Source organism: Stegodyphus dumicola, chromosome 3 (genome assembly GCF_044657685.1).
Source record: "Stegodyphus dumicola isolate Sdum_Otavi_A_Nest chromosome 3, ASM4465768v1".
In the NCBI taxonomy this organism is placed as follows: Eukaryota; Metazoa; Arthropoda; class Arachnida; order Araneae; family Eresidae; genus Stegodyphus; species Stegodyphus dumicola.
In genome coordinates this window covers 91,070,165-91,086,502 of record NC_140770.1, presented here as the reverse complement: position 1 = coordinate 91,086,502, position 16,338 = coordinate 91,070,165, and the positions used below count along the sequence as shown (strand labels likewise).

The 16,338-nt window shown below is 34.7% G+C and overlaps 1 protein-coding gene across 1 annotated transcript in view; it reads right to left on the bottom strand.

Moving 5' to 3' along the window:
- LOC118201068 (uncharacterized) overlaps nucleotides 1-16,055 on the bottom strand; it is a 68,986-nt gene extending 52,931 nt beyond the window's left edge. The window contains exon 1 of the mRNA XM_035373091.2: nucleotides 15,909-16,055. The gene's annotated coding sequence lies outside the window, so the exon portion shown is untranslated. The remainder of the gene's footprint in view (nucleotides 1-15,908) is intronic.
- Nucleotides 16,056-16,338: the final 283 nt, after the last annotated feature.

The window sequence follows — 16,338 nt, the reverse complement described above, 5'->3', positions numbered from 1 at the left end:
GAAATTTTTGTCATTTTTGATTTCCTTATTGAGTCTATTAATATTTCTTTTAATATTGGGGTCCTAAGTGAGGTGAAAGGATTTTCTTGCACTATTTGGAATAACTTAACTCTTAAATAGTTCTCCCTCGAAAACATTACCCCCTCTTAACAGCTAGCACTTAACAGTTCCTGCTTTGTGTAGTAGATTAATCAAAGTTAAATCACTGTGTCCGAGTAGATTGAATTGGTATAATATTACTTTTCCTTCCAATATGATTCTCGACAAAGAATGAATTTATTACATGGGATACTTGCTGAAAATTCAAAAGCGAAATTAATCTCCTGAAAAGTCTCTAAAAATTATATTTTTACTTAAAATAACCTTAGTTTTGAATATATTCAAACGTCTTTTCAACAAGTAATGTGTTAAAAAGAGAGCAAAATTTTTCTTAATTTCGTTATATTGCAATATACTAAAAACATGGTACCTACGATCAAAGGGGGTATTCATATGCTTGTATAGCTTGCTTAAACATAAATTTTATTAATATAGTTTAATTTAAATATATTAAATCCATATTTAAATAAAGTTATAACTGAAAAATATGTCTACAGTCATTTAACTCAGCGGCACATACATAACACGTATGTAATACAATGATGTGCGAGTCTTAAGCAGAGGTTCACCAGAGGAGAATACGGTTAGCCTTTTATTTAAAAAAACTACTTTCATTCAAGTTTTTGCATTTATCAAAATTTTCTATGTTTTTTCTTAATATACTAATTCATTTAAAAGATAGTCTAAATTTAAATAAACATGTATTTTGGGAGTTTTGTAAAGGATGGGGGTAATCGTCTAGCAATGGCGAAAGAGGTTGCATGAGGTAAAAAAGATTGAGAACCGAAAGAACTTCCTCTTTATGGTTTCAATCCTATTCTCAACATATCACTTTCTTTGTTGTTTGTTGTTGTTCCTCAACTTATTAATCAGCTGCATCTTCAAAAGCATTTGCCATTTTGAAAAATCATTTCCTTTATGTGTCTGAAACTAATGGGTAAGTTCGACATTTCATCAATATATGCATCATCATCTCAGTTACAGCTTCTGGAGCCTATCTGAGGCAGAACGGAATTAATGAACGTTCAGAACGATGCCCCAGTTTAGAATTGTATGCAATTGAAATCGAAATCTGATTTGAAAACCTGAATTCGCTTTTAACAGACCGCATTACAATTCCGTTTAAGATAGTCTATAAATATCGACATAACGCATGTCTGCAACCTTAGACAACTCACCTATAGGTCATCAATGTTTATGCATCCAGACACCACTGGAAAAAGTTCACTTAAAATGGAGCCAAGGCTAAAAAGCATAATAGTTAGTACAGTATTATGCGTCGTAGCATCTTGACAAAATAAAGCACGTGACAGTAGAAAGTTGACCTACGCTTGAAAATGTCGAATATTTAAAAAATTCTGAATGAGCATTGGCAAATTTTGTCACAAGCCAAAACGGTCATCTTAGGGCATGCAATGAATGTGGCGCATGCCTAAAAACTTGAGAAAAAGAAATTATTTTTTAATTTAATAATCCCTATCCTAATAAATCCCTATCCTAAATGTACAGTTTTGCATTGAATCATATATTTTATTTAGAATCAAATATTTAAAACAAGTTGTATGTTATTGTGTCTCTCTGATTCAACTTCCGCACGCTGTCCAAATGCCAGTATCATTAATGAAATAATCTATTTTATAGGAGCAAGGCAGAAAATATTTTCCCCCGTGCAACGTGAAAGCGTACGCGAATGTTTCTCCAACTGCATGCTATCTCATATGGCATGCAACTAGAAGGAAGTGAGTCTTCGTTGTTTAGCACTAAATTTGGGATGCTTTATTACTGCATTTTTGACGTTATTATTACGCACACACGAGTTTTCTGCTTCGAAGTTCACAATGTACTGTATATTTAGTTCGCTTATTCTTATTTCTAGGTTTCTCTCCAAGTTATGTATGATAATGCATTAAATCTGTAATACTAAGGGATTTTTTTTTGTTTTGTTTTGTTTTTGTTTGTTTGAAGCATGACAGAAAGTGATCTTTAAGAGGGCATTATTCAGCCGATATTTAGGTTTTGATCGTTCTCTAATAAATAAAAGCTACTTAGAAATGATAAAACTTAAAGACATATGCAAAAATAAAATAGCACTGCAAAGCGATATAGGCATATGCAATAAATGTAGAACACAATGCTTACTCAAACTAAATAATGCAAAAAAATTAGCTAGTTAATAATTTGCAATGCTAAAGAAAAGTTTTCTTTTGCTGTTGTTGGTTGTAAATTTTGACTTGAACAATTAAGTGTATCGTCATTATCTTTTTTATAATATACAATATGCTCTGTGATGAAGACTTGATTTCAGCCGATATCCATTCGGAACTTGAGTGAAATTGTAACCTAGCCAGAGCGGAGTGGAGCTTCAAGTAAGACAGACACTATTATACAACTGAATTCTAACATTAACAGGACACACTATTAACAGAAAATATTAATGCTACATTTTATTCAACAGCTGATAAAGTTGATATTGATCTTGGACACTGTTGCGTAATTTGAAGGAAAAGGCTAGAGGGCGTTGTTGCTCGCATAGTTGAAAAAGAGAAAAGTTTCTTCATGTTGAAGGCGGCGGCTTAAGAATACGCTCTGTATATAGTGAATTAAATATTGTTAAAAATGTAAAAGTGTTAAAATTAGTAAACTCACTGAACCACCATCATCTGATTTCAAAATGCACAAATTATTTCGGAGATTTTTCAGAAATATAAAAATATAATTGAGAACCAGATATTAGAAGGAATTGTAGAGGAATGTCCGAATAATGATACAAATTTGGGATATTTTATGCCGCACCGAGCAGTGATACGACCTAGTGAAACTACTAAGGTAAGAATTGTGCACGATGCTATCTCAAGGACAGAGGACACGAATTCGTTAAATGACTACCTTGAATCGGGACCTAATCTAAATCCAAATATACTAGACATTATGTTAAATTTTCGTAAGATAGCGTTTTGTGGAGACGTTGAAAAAGCCTTTTTGATGATAGGAATTGCTGAAGTTAATAGACAATATCTAAAATTTCTTTGGTTTAATGAAAATAATGACTTTTTTAAGATTATGCAAATGTGTCGCGTAGCTTTCGGTTTAACTTTATCTCCTTTCATTTTGGCCGCCACTATAAAATATCACATTCGGAAATATAAAGATAAAATGCCGCACAGTTTCCAAATGTTGAATTCTTCTGTCTATGTCGACAACCTATATTTTGGAGCAGGAACGGTTGAAGATGCATATCGGTTATCTGTAGATGCGGTTAACATATTTAAGGATGCTGGGATGAATTTCAGAAAATTAAGAACTAATTCTAAAGCATTAAACGATTTATGGGTCTCAAATGGGATTAAGGAATCATATAACAAATTAACTAGTAAATCGAATTTCTTAGGCATGATTTGGAATTCCATTGAGGACGATATAAAGTTAAATTTAAAAAAATTAATTGACTTTTCTATTGGAAACGATTTTGCTACAAAAAGGAAACTTTTGCAAAGTATCGCCCAAGTATACGATCCATTTGGATTTATTGCACCCTTTGTTATTCGGGCAAAAATTATTATGCAAGAAATCTGGTGTTCCCGTTCTGACTGGGATGAGGTCCTTGCTGCAGAGATTAAGGACAAATTCAACATTTGACTGGATGAACTTAGTGATTTAACTGACATATCGATACAGCGAAATTTCTTTGATGACGATCCAATGAATATAAGCCTTCACCTATTTTCGGGCGCTAGTCTTAAAGCATATGGGGCTATCGCATATTTCAGATACGAGTGGTTCAGAAATTAAAACTTGCTTTATTAAAACTTCAATATACATACGCTAAATACAAGGTTGTTTTTGCGATTTTGATTCCTTTATCATGTCGAAATGAAGGGTTGCACCTTTAAGATCAATCACGCTTCCTCGTTTAGAGTTAATGGGAGCACTCGTGGCTGCTCGAATGGATAAATATTTGAAAAAAATGTTTGGTGATTTAATTGAGGATGTTTATATTTTGGAGTGATTCCGAAATCGCCATTACTTGGATTAAAGGTTCGCCAAATAATTGGAAACAATTTATCGCCAATCGTGTTACAGAAGTACAGAATATCGCTCCACTTCCTCCAGACAGAATCCAAGAGTCGCCTCCATTTGCTGTGACCGGGTTGGACTTCGCCGGTTCATTTTTTACGAAAGACAGGCAAGGTAAAGTTTACATGCTGTTGTTAACGTGTGCGGTCACTCGTGCCTTACATATAGAGATAGTAACTGATCTCAGCACTGAAAGATTTTTGCTAGCTTTCCGAAGATCTTTAGTACTCCGATAACGCCAAGACTTTTAAAGGAGCTGACAAAGAACTAAAACATATTTCAAAACTTTGAGTGACTCATCTGTGAAAGAATTATTTTCTGCTAGAGGCATAAATTGGAAATTTATTATTGAGAGGGGTCCATGGTGGAGAGGCTTTTGGGAGCGTATGAAACGAACCATAAATCTAGCTTACGAAAAATTATTGGTCGATCATCCCTTACTGTGAAAGAGCTTGAAACAGTGCTCATTGAAATCGAGGCAATGATTAATTGTAGACCAATTACCTACGTGTTTACCGATCCCAATGAACCTTCTCCACTAACACCTTCTCATTTTCCGGTTGGTAGACGATTACTATCTCTGCTTGCTACTAAAATAACATCAAATAATTTGATGGGATCAAGAAATGCAATTATTAAAGGATATAAATACCATCAAGATATTTTAAATCATTTTTGGAAGCGTTGGAGATCAGAGTATCTTTTTAATCTGAGATCTGCCAATATTTGTCCTCTACACTCTAACGCATCTCAGTTTAAAATCAACGATATTGTCTTGATTTATGACGATAAACATCCCAGAAATCTCTGGACAATAGTAAAATTTTGGAATTAATGCCAGGCAGAGATGGTAAAATAAGATTTTGCATAATTAAAACACCTGCTGGTACCTTAAAAAGGCCTATACATTTGTTCTATAATATGGAACTTAACTAATGTTTGTATTCTGCATTTTTAGGTTTGATTCTCCTGACCTCGCTGATAGGTATCATTTAATGTTTTGTAAAATATATATGCTTATAATTATGTATGCATATTTGTTATATTTAACCATTTCTCTAGGATTGATTGTCGAAATATTAATTGAATATTCTAGAATATATTATTGAAAGCTGAACTCTCCACCGATTTCAGGTGGGGAGTGTTGCGTAATTTGAAGGAAAAGGCTAGAGGGCGCTGTTGCTCGCATAGTTGAAAAAGAGAAAAGTTTCTTCATGTTGAATGCGGCGGCCTAAGAATACGCTCTGTATATAGTGAATTAAAATATTGTTAAAAATGTAAAAGTGTTAAAATTAGTAAACTCACTGAACCACCATCATCTGATTTGGAAATGCACAAATTATTTCAGACACAGAATGAACGACTGAATTTCCTTGGGAAAAGCAAAATGAATCGGTAAAGTAGCTGATGAAGTAAATCTTCTTTGTCAAAAGAGCCCATCATTTAGAGTAATTTAGAGTAATGACTGAGTTCAAAGAATAGCAGTAAAAAGATCTAATTTTGTTTTATATTCTCTCTACATTATACAGCGGTTAGCCGAGGCTGAGGCTGAATTGCAAGGTGAGGGTTTGGATCCCAAGTAAGGATTGCATATTTATGGATACTTTCTTTGATACTTTGATACTGTTGCGAAGGCCTTCCTTTGATACTTTGATACTGTTGGTAGGTTGATACTAGGCAAGAACTTTATCCCGTTATTACCCGGCACCTCAGATACCCCGACTAGGGAAAACCTCACATGTGGTTACTTGTATGTGAAGTAATTGTGTATAGTAAAATTCCAGGTCCTGACTTGAGAAATATTGTGCGAAGGGAAGCACTATGTAATGTAAGCAAAATAGATGGAACTTAATTTGATGAATACCTTATATACTTCCCCTTTTAAAGGGCCCTCACCAGGACTCGAAACGCGAACCTCTCGAATACACGCCGAGTGTGCTGACCACTACACCACGAAGGCATTCGCGTTCTCTCGCGCTTAATATCAGATCCCTCCTAGAGACATTTACGGTGTCCTTGGTGATGAGACAACTAAAAGGCTCAGCTATTCCCAGTAAATACATGAGAAATAAATACCTGGGCATTTGAAGAAAAAAAAAAGAACGTTTACCTCTTATCCTTTGTACCGCCTTGTTAATGTTAATTTACTTACCTTTAATTTATTTATATCATTTTAATTTATTTATATCATTTTAATTTATTATTTTACTCATTTTAATTTAGTTTTCGCTGTATTTTAATTTATAATTTATGTAATTATTAACTTAATTTATTAATATTTCATCTAGTTATTCATTACTTACTTCATTCTTTAACTATTATTTTATTTATTTATTTTGCTTCCATTCCCGATGGCATTCTATACAGTTCGAACACTTCTAATTTTAGAAATTAAGTCCTGAGTGTGTAATATTAGAACAAGTTTGGAATTTTCCGCATAGCAGCGATTAAAAATAGATCTTCAGTAAAATAAGCAATAGAAAATATCTGTAAAACTTTAAAAAGATGCGGTAATAAATGCAATAAAATATTAAATCGATTAATAAATTATATACGTGCCTTTAATTAACAAGAGCTGTTTTTAGAAGGCTTGATCAATCTGCTGATTTCAAAGATATATAAAACTACGTAAAATTGCTAAATTTAAAAGTAGAAAATCTAGGCATACTTTAGAATGAATATTTCTTTTTGTGCCTATAGTTATTTTATAAACTGCAGTTAGAAAATCATATGAATAGCATGTAAAGAAAATGGTGATTTCTGAGCTTATGTCAACCATAAAACACAGTAACCAAATCACGAAAAACCGATACATAAAAAGAGTGTGAAAATCCCTCCCCCAAATAGAATGTGTATCGAAAAATGTGAAGTCATTTACCTATATTGTGAGACTGTGATATGTCTAGGAATACATGCGAACATTTTGTTTCAAATGATAAATGAAATTTACAAGCTTTTTGAATGCACAGATATATCCGTCTTGTAATTCCAGTTTTCAGAAAATTTTATTATATACAGTTAATCCTAATCCACTACTACGGTACCGAAGCGTCCGGGTTCGAATCCCGGAGAAGACATGGATGTTTGTAAAAGTATAGTGTCGGTGCGGCATGGCGGTACTCTAATGAGCGGCGAGCCGGAAATCCTCTAGTGCGGATTGTCGCACTGGAGAAACCCCCACCAGCGGCCGAGCGGTAAAGTCGCTGAACACTGGTAGTTCGGTCCGAGGTTTGAATCCCGCGAACGAGCTGGCTGCATGGGCGTATTCGTGGTTTTCTCCATGTGTAACGTGTATACGAGCCAGTTTTCCTTAGAAAGTCCTCCACGAAGGCATCCCTTCCCTTAGGCAGATAGCCCTCGAGGCTTTGCCATAATTACACTCACACGCACTGGAGTAGCACCAAGGTGCCTGGGTCAGGAACCTCACCCCCTTGTCGAATAAGTAAGTCATTTCGAATGATGTCAGTAAATAACTAGCACAGGATTATAAGCTATGTACATATTTACAAGATCTTTTTTTATTTTTAATATTATATTTTATATTATGTTTTTATCATATTTTATAGTTCTAAGAACAATCTCAAGAGGAAGGAATAAAGTAAATGGTGAATTTAAGAAATTAAAGTGGGCGACGGATCAAAAAAATCAATAGACCTAAAATGCTATCTGGAAAAGCTGAGAAGGGGGAATGAGCTGGCTTTAACCTAATTCAAGAAACATTCATATCATATATGCAGGTAATAGGCATATAGTGTGAACTTCCTGGTGCCCTAGTAAAATTGAGCAAACGGAACCTTAATTAGCAACACAATTTAAGAAGTACATCACAACATAACATATTAATTACAGAATAGTTTTGTGGACTGGTGGGAATGGATAGGGGTGGGAGACCCCCAGATCCTCCCCGGGGTGCTCTTTCTCAAAAGTGGGGGAAAATAAAAGTCCAACCTCTCTTCAGACTAGGCTTGTGGCAACCATTGTTCCATGTAATAATATGGACACGACAACAACAACAATCCTAATCCTACGAATTACTTGAATTGAATGTCCTCTATTTTTCTCATGAGATTGAAAACAAAATTGTACATAAATTTATATATAATATGATAAGTGAAACCTTGAACCTTGAGACACCGATTTAGCCAATATCAGCGTTAACTGTAACAGCTTTGATCTGGTTCAAAAATGAATTAATAATCGATTAATAGTATATCTTCTATCATAGACTTTTACTACAGCAAAGTAAATTGAGACTAAGTTATTCATGAAGAAGAGTTGCGTAGACTTAGTTTCCAAAAGGAGAATGTTATCAAGTGTCGACCTACCATTTTCAGAAACCACTCTGGTGTGCTGAAAGACAGTGTTATTTTTCCAGATAACAGATCACGCGGCATTTCCAGTTTTCTCCAAGACTGGCAGCTGATTATATACTGGCAGCTGACAAATACTAGGACTCCTAGTATTCTTAGCCGGTTTGATGACAGTGATGACGACTCTTATTCCGAGCACTGAAGAAAATTTGTTGCTGCCATTCTGAATTCTCCTAACTCTCCTGTTAAGTGTCTTAACATAAAATAAATGGTTTGGTCATACTCATTTTGATTTGTCTTTTCAATCTGAAATAGAGCTCGTATCAGCTGAAACATTGTGAAATGCTGGTTTTGAGTTGTAGGAGTTGAAACTGATGGGGTTTTTCTCTTCTCATCATTTTACTGAATGAAATAGTTTTGAATAGTTACTTACATTAAAGACAGCGACAAAAGCTTCGCGGATTACATGTGCAGTTTCTTCAGTAGTGCTGACAACACGACCTTCTTTTTCCTATGGAGTAATCGAATGCCCGTTATACATTCTAGATACTTCTTTGCTCAACGTTGAGAAATTTATCGTCAACACATAAGATATCCAACAGTCTGTCTGACTCTGTCTACTCACCTTCCTTCCACTTTCTTTCCCTGTTTTGAAAGCCAGAAGATTAACAGTAGTAGGTTACTTTCGAAATATTCTTCGTGTTATACTTTGCTATACATGTACTTTTCTGCATTCATTATTTTACCAAGGTTTAGGGTATTTCAGTAATCTTTGTAAATATCTGGTAATAGAATATTTAAGCTGTTTCATTAAATGCTTTAACTGCTTCATCAAGCAGAATGTTACTGACCATTTCTTGGACAAGGATAGTCATATATGAAAAGAGGTCCCAAACTGCTCTGGCAAAAATACACTCATGTCCGTAAATTAAGGATAATTCGGAGTCACGCGGAAATCGAACTCTAAAATAAAAATATCACCTGTAAAATCACTACACACATCTTCAAGAATCATATGCAAATTTCAGGAAGTAACCAGATGACACCGATGGTACGTCACAATGACGAGAGTGTAAGAGAGTGATATATAAGGAATACAGGCAAAGAAGTAAAATTGTTCGCAGGCACTTCATAAGCATTTCAGTGCAATAACCGAATAGTTATGACACAAAGGACGCATTTGAATCATTTTTTACGTGGTAGCACAGCCTCAGACCTCTCTCGTCTGCTCTCTTCAGCCACTGTAACGACAATTTCAAGGCAGACCGTGTACAGACGCTTAGGGCAGATTGGTGTATATGCTCGTAGACCTGTCAGATGCGTTCCACTTGCTGCAACTCACTGTCGTCTGCGGTTAGCCTGGAGTAGAGAGCATGCATTGTGGACACCGCAACAGTGGGCTTGTGTGATGTTTTCTGACGAGTCTAGGTTTAGCTTGCAGTTTGATTCTCGTCGGACGTTCATATGGAGAGCTCCAGGTACCCGTTACTACCAAGAAAACATCATTGAACAACACCGTTATGGTGGTGCAAGAGTGCTTGTTTGGGGTGGAATTATTTTGAGTTCCAGAACTGACCTGCATATTCAAATTGGAACCATGACAAGCCAAATCTATCGGGACGTCATTCTGGAACAACCTGTACGTTTGTTTCGGGGCGCCATGGGCGCACAATATGTGTTTATGTATGACAACGTCCGTCCTCACCCTGCAAACATCGTAAGCGAATGCCTTCAATCGGAGGATATCACCCGTATGGACTGGCCAGCATTCTCACCGGACTTGAATCCAGTAGAGCACGTATGGGACATGCTTGGCCGACGAGTTGCAGCCCGTCAACCTCCTCCTACATGTCTACCGGAACTTCGGACAGCATTGTTTTTTTGAGTGGTGTAATATTCTCCAAGGTCAGATCGATAATTTGATACTCAACATGCCTAGGCGTTGTACGGACTGCATTGCATCGTCTGGGAGACATACAATGTATTAACAATCATACCAACCACGTAATATTGGTTTTTTGTAAATAGGTGTTTTTTTTTTTTTTTTTTTAATTTGCTCCAGGGAGAAAAAATCGCTAATTTTTTTAATAATATCAAACATATAGTATCTTTTTTGGCTTTTTACCTTTTTTTTTAATAAATAAGCTTTACAAATAAGTCAAATTTGTTTTGCTTCTAACTCTTCCTTTGCCTGATTTTGCATTATCCTTAATTTATGGACATGAGTGCATAATGCTGAGGACGAGATACACCAATGGCAACCCTACTCTTAAGAAATACAGTGACTAGAAAATGGTCGTTGTTTAAACGCTCGTGCTCAATGCTAAAAGAACACTATAACCACACCACAGATTCGATGAATATATTTCAGGATTAATAGCATGGCCCGTGCACCGTTCCCAACTATAAATAAGCCTTGTCTAAGCTACAGAAATGTCAACTACACACTGCCGTACCTTTGACAATGTTTATAGTCATAACTTAGCAGACACGGCATAGTTTTGAATTTATCAAACCTACGCCATGTCTAGCCGGTGTCCACACTATGCAGTGTCATTTATATGTGAAAATCATGATTAGGTGATAAATTTGCAATAATCCTTTTACTCATTATCAAAATCTCTTTTATAACGTGTCGATATCATGCTGGTGACGTTCCTGTGGTAGTGCTAATTCTACGTCGTGTCGAATTTATGCTTTGTTGATTTTATGTACGTAAACCCACGAAGACCCCCCTCGTTTTAAGCACATGGGCTAACCAGCGGTTGAATAGTAAAGTCGTTAATTATTGGTAATTCCAACCTGGGTTCGATTCCAGGCGTTCGGGCTGGTTTGGGCTGGCTGCAGCCCTTGTGTGCTTTGCCGTATTTAAATCAAACCAAACCTTTTTAGGTACATAATCAGCATGTGCCATAATTAAATTCATGCTTGCCGTAATCCGGACACCCGGGAGGGGGCTTATAAGGACTATTCGGGTATCGACTGGAATCCGCAACTGTACAATGCAAGAACTCCCTGGTATCCTCATCTGCCACCTGCCATAATCAAATAACCCTATCTATTATTATATTAATTCTGAACCGCTTCCTTCTGTCCCTCTTTTCTTGAAAACTGGTTTCTTGAGAGCAATTACATGCATAAGAATGTCGCTGCCGAAGCGTTTGAAAAAGATTCTAGGGTATAAAGCCGTAATCACAGTAACTAGCTTAGAATATGTGAAGCGTTGAGGACATTATAGAATGCTCAAATGGCGTTGAAGACATTATAGAATGGCGAAAACAGAGGTATGAAAAGTATAGCGTCATATACAGGCGGAAAGGCACAGGGGATCTGACGAGCTAGATTTGAAGGTCTAGATTTTAAAATAAAATGGAAAATAGAAAGTGACTGAGAATTTTTTTATTCCTGCAAATATATGCACTCATTGCAGATAGAAACTTTTGGAAATACACGAAAGCGAAGCCAAGTCATTGTGTATATACACATATCGTAAATTTTTTAATTATTTAGGTGTATAGGCTAAACAATTCAGAATATGCTGTTAAAGTATTTTCTTTTTAAATGTGTCTCTTCTGCCTGTCTTCCAATCTGTAATTTATTCAGCTGTTCAGCTATTTATCCATTAATACATATCTAGGAAAATAAAAAATCTCATGAACCCTCAAAGACCCTAACGAAATAAAGCCATCTACGCCCAAAACATAGATTCGAATCGAGGTTTCAGATCACCGAATTTTTTCGCCTTTTTTTTACTTCCTTGTACGAAGTAAAAAGGAAGTATTGTAATCGCGAAAAGTTTCAGGCAGCATATTTCAAAGAAAATATCCCATTTTGACCTCTTTCAAATGCAATTTAACGATGTATTTCCGTGATATCTGTGTGTAAGGACAGAATAAAACACTCTTTTCCTCCAAAAAATTATAAATCTGCTTTAAAATGAATTCTGAAGAGAATTTTTCGTGGCGTCTGTACGAACGTATGTACGTACGTACGTGCGTACGTACGTATCTCGCATAACTCAAAAACTAGTAGCCTCAGAACGTTGAAATTTTGTATATAGGACCGCTATAACATGTAGATGTGCACCTAGTATTTTGGTTGCAATCGGCCGCGCCAAACGTATATAAATATATTTATATATATATCCACTCTGTTACCCGGCTCAGTGATCTCAGTTTCTTTACTCTTATATGTGTGTAAACTGTACATTTTTTCCTTTAAAATGATTGAATTATGTTGTTCTTATCTTCCGGTTAAGGTTTTTATGCCTTTAGTAAATCTGTATGCAATATTTTTAGAATTATCAACAATTTTAAAATTGTTTAAGTGCCGCTAAGCCTAATAATATTTTTGATGGCGGCCATTGCTCTTGTTTACATTTGAAACAGCAGGATAGCGGATTTTTTGCCAATCTAGAGAAACTTAGCTTCGCAACAACAAAGATAACGCCTTCATTTATTATTTAAATCATGCTTAATCCTTTCTGGAATTTTTCTGGAATACAGATATTTTGAGTTTTTATGTATTTTTGCCTTGTCGCGAAGTGAAAACTGAATTAATTGAATGAGAAATACTCAATCGTCTGTGAAAAACTGTTTCTTTTTTGTTTTGTTTGCTTAATTTCTTTTATACATCGTTCTAGCTTTGTTATAGTATTTGAATAGAACATGTGGCAACGATTAGATAATTCTTTAAATTATATAAATTTTGTGCATTCTGAGTTATAATATGAACGAAATATAATACTGTTAAGTGAAACTAGCGCCAGAGTTTCGCTATGGTAAACAAAGTGAATTTTAAAGAATGCATTTATTCTGTTGTGGTTGATGCGCTGTCGGCGAAGTAGGTTTAATTCAATCTAATAAGTTTAAATGAAATGCAAGAAAAAATGCGTATAATTTAATATTCCGTACAAGGAAGTCATATGGTGTACACATCAGATTTTTTTAAATCATATTAACAAGGCAGATAAGGCTAAGGCTGGTCAGACCAGCGCTATCAAATTACATTAAGGGTATCGACATTTTTTTGGCAAGTTGACACAAAGGAATCTTAAGAAGTTCAATTCAATTTACAGTAGCATGAAGAATGCACATTTTATAAAGATGCGGAACCGCTCATGAGAAGATCTAAGTGAATAATCGCCACCCCAACAATTTTATAACGGTGCCGGCACCATTATGAAATCGTCCAATCGCGGGACATGAAAGTTCTCCATTTTATGCTTTGGAGTTATGAATCTGCAATGAGTTAGCGAAAATGGGGTTGAAATGGTAAGTTTAATATGTGTACCATTAGATTATTTTTCGACTTTTTAATTTCATTTTTATTAATTTTTTAGTGTCATTAAATCATTTTTTCCAATGCGTTTACTTCTTTTTGTTGCACGAATCTTGCAATTAGGATTAATGTTCCATCCGTTTTTAAACCATCGATATCAGATGATCGATATCAGATGACAAGACAGACGACTGATGCCTCCGAAAATTTCTTGATTTCTCCATATCCTGCATACCCCCTTAAAATATATAAATTCCTGCATATCGCCTTTAAAATACGCAGATAAAATCTCCTTCACTATTTGTTTAGCCAAAAATTTTACTTTGTTTTTTTTTTTTTTTTTTTTTTTTCAGTTTTGACGTCCTAAGGACATACTTACTTTGACGTCCTAAGGACATACTTACTAGATTGCTTAATAACTATTCCAGACTTGTGAAACCCATCATTATTTAGAAAACTGTTTCTTAAAATTCTTGAATAGTTTTCCTTTTTCTCGTTTTTCATGGCGTGCTGCAAATTTTCCGCATATATTTCCAACTAAGCCACTGAATATGTTACAAACTAATAAGACCCGCAGAAATAAGAAGGAAACTGTTTTTTTACCTTCGTGGTAAAACCTGCAAAGGGATGACTGTGTTTAAAGACGTAGGAAATAAAGGCTTTTGAATCATTTTTTAAATTTTAATGCTGTTGCTGATGAATTGTGTGTTTCCATTGGAAGAAATCGAATGCTAAGTTCGGCATTCGCAAGTGTCGCCATCTAAATGCTGACTGAGGTAAAAAGAAACGGTGTTTAGAAATTACTTTTGATTATTCAAAAAATTGAGGTACACCTGAAAAAAGTATGTAATTTTATGTGCTTATTGCATAAATAAGAGCAGTGTTATTCAACAAACTGCGTTCCATCTATATACATATTTTAGAAATTTAAAAACAAATGGTATCCGCAAAAATCTTTTCTCGTAAATAATCTATACTCGTTTATCAAATGAGCTTTTTTCTTCTTCATGAAGTATTAAAAAGTAATTTCTCATATTCACATCAGTAGGTATTGCGTTAGTATTTTAGATTGTTTGCTATTTTTCCTAATTTCCTGACAGATAAAAGATGACACATGATTACAAAATACAAAGGAGGTGTTTTCCTCCATTTCTATTTACATTCTGAACGCGTTATGCGTACGAAATTAATTATATTTATAAAGAAGAATGCGCATATGTTGTATTAAAAAAAAAGGCAAAATTTTCCTGATTTGTCCTCGGATGGAGAAACCCTAAATCATTGCTTCTTCCTTCGCTTTTGATAAACATTTCATTTTACACAGGACACATTTTTTTAAATTTTATTTTCTCAGTTATTTAGTTAATTCCAACAACGCACCGAGAAGTCATATTATCTAATTTATGGACTAAAATGGAATGCCTCCACGGTGGACTCTCAAAGAGCATCTTTCCCTTTAGGCAGATAGCCCTCGATTGCTCTGTCATAATCAAATTAACGAAATCTTTTCAATCTCTCGGTCTTTGTAAAAGTATTAAAAAATTATTTATATTATGGTAGTTTCTTAAACTAAGTAAAGCTGAAATTGATCCGAAAGTTTTAAATTAAATACAAAATTTTCATGTTAATACATGATATTATTGCTATCGAAATCAGTCTAGTTCAGGTCGAAATTTATAATTCTAATAATATTTATCATAAGCTTATAGTATTTAATTACAGATCTTCAAGAATTTCAAATCGCGGGGAATCTACTAAACGGATATTTTGAAAAGAAGTTTAAAGTATTTTCCATTTATTAATCTTCAAGAATTTGAAATCGAAGGGAATCTACTAAACAGATTTTATGAAAAGATGTTTAAAATATTTTCAACTTATTAATTGTAGAAATTTTACGTCCTTTCAAGAATTCTTCGAATATTTCTAGAAACCTACTGAATTTCTGATAGCATTTTAAAATCGAATATTGCTTTCATTTAAATATCGTTACAAAGTTTTCCTCCATAAAACAAGAAACAGAAAAATGCATTCCATATAAAGACGAAGAGAATTAATAAATAAGCTTAGCATCAAAACTTCTTTGCTGATTTCTTGCAGTTTATTCGTGTTTACCTTTAAAATATGCGAATCAAAGAGGAAGGTTACCTGAATACATTAGCAACCCATCTGCTTCATTTAACAAGGTTGAAGTGGCGAGAGTGGGTTTTTCGGAGTATTAAAATTTACAACAGCGCAGCTCGTAATGTTTCACCGAGACAAAATTGCTGACAGAAAGAGATTTAGGAAACAATAATTCTAGAGTTAGTGGTTTTTTGCAAATAAGATAATCCCCGAAATTATTTAAAACTTATGCATCAGCTTAACTATACGGGCATTAAATGACACAAAGGATAAATAATTAATTCGTTCAATGAACTTATTCTCAAGCAGGATTATCACACAAGCAGGTGGATCTTCATTCAGAAATGATGAAAAATATTACCAAAAGATGAAAAAGTATTAGAGTGTTGTAAGTTAGAAAATCGACGCACTGGGGAAAGGGTGTAGCAGCAGGCTGCCTGGGTCAAAGACCCTA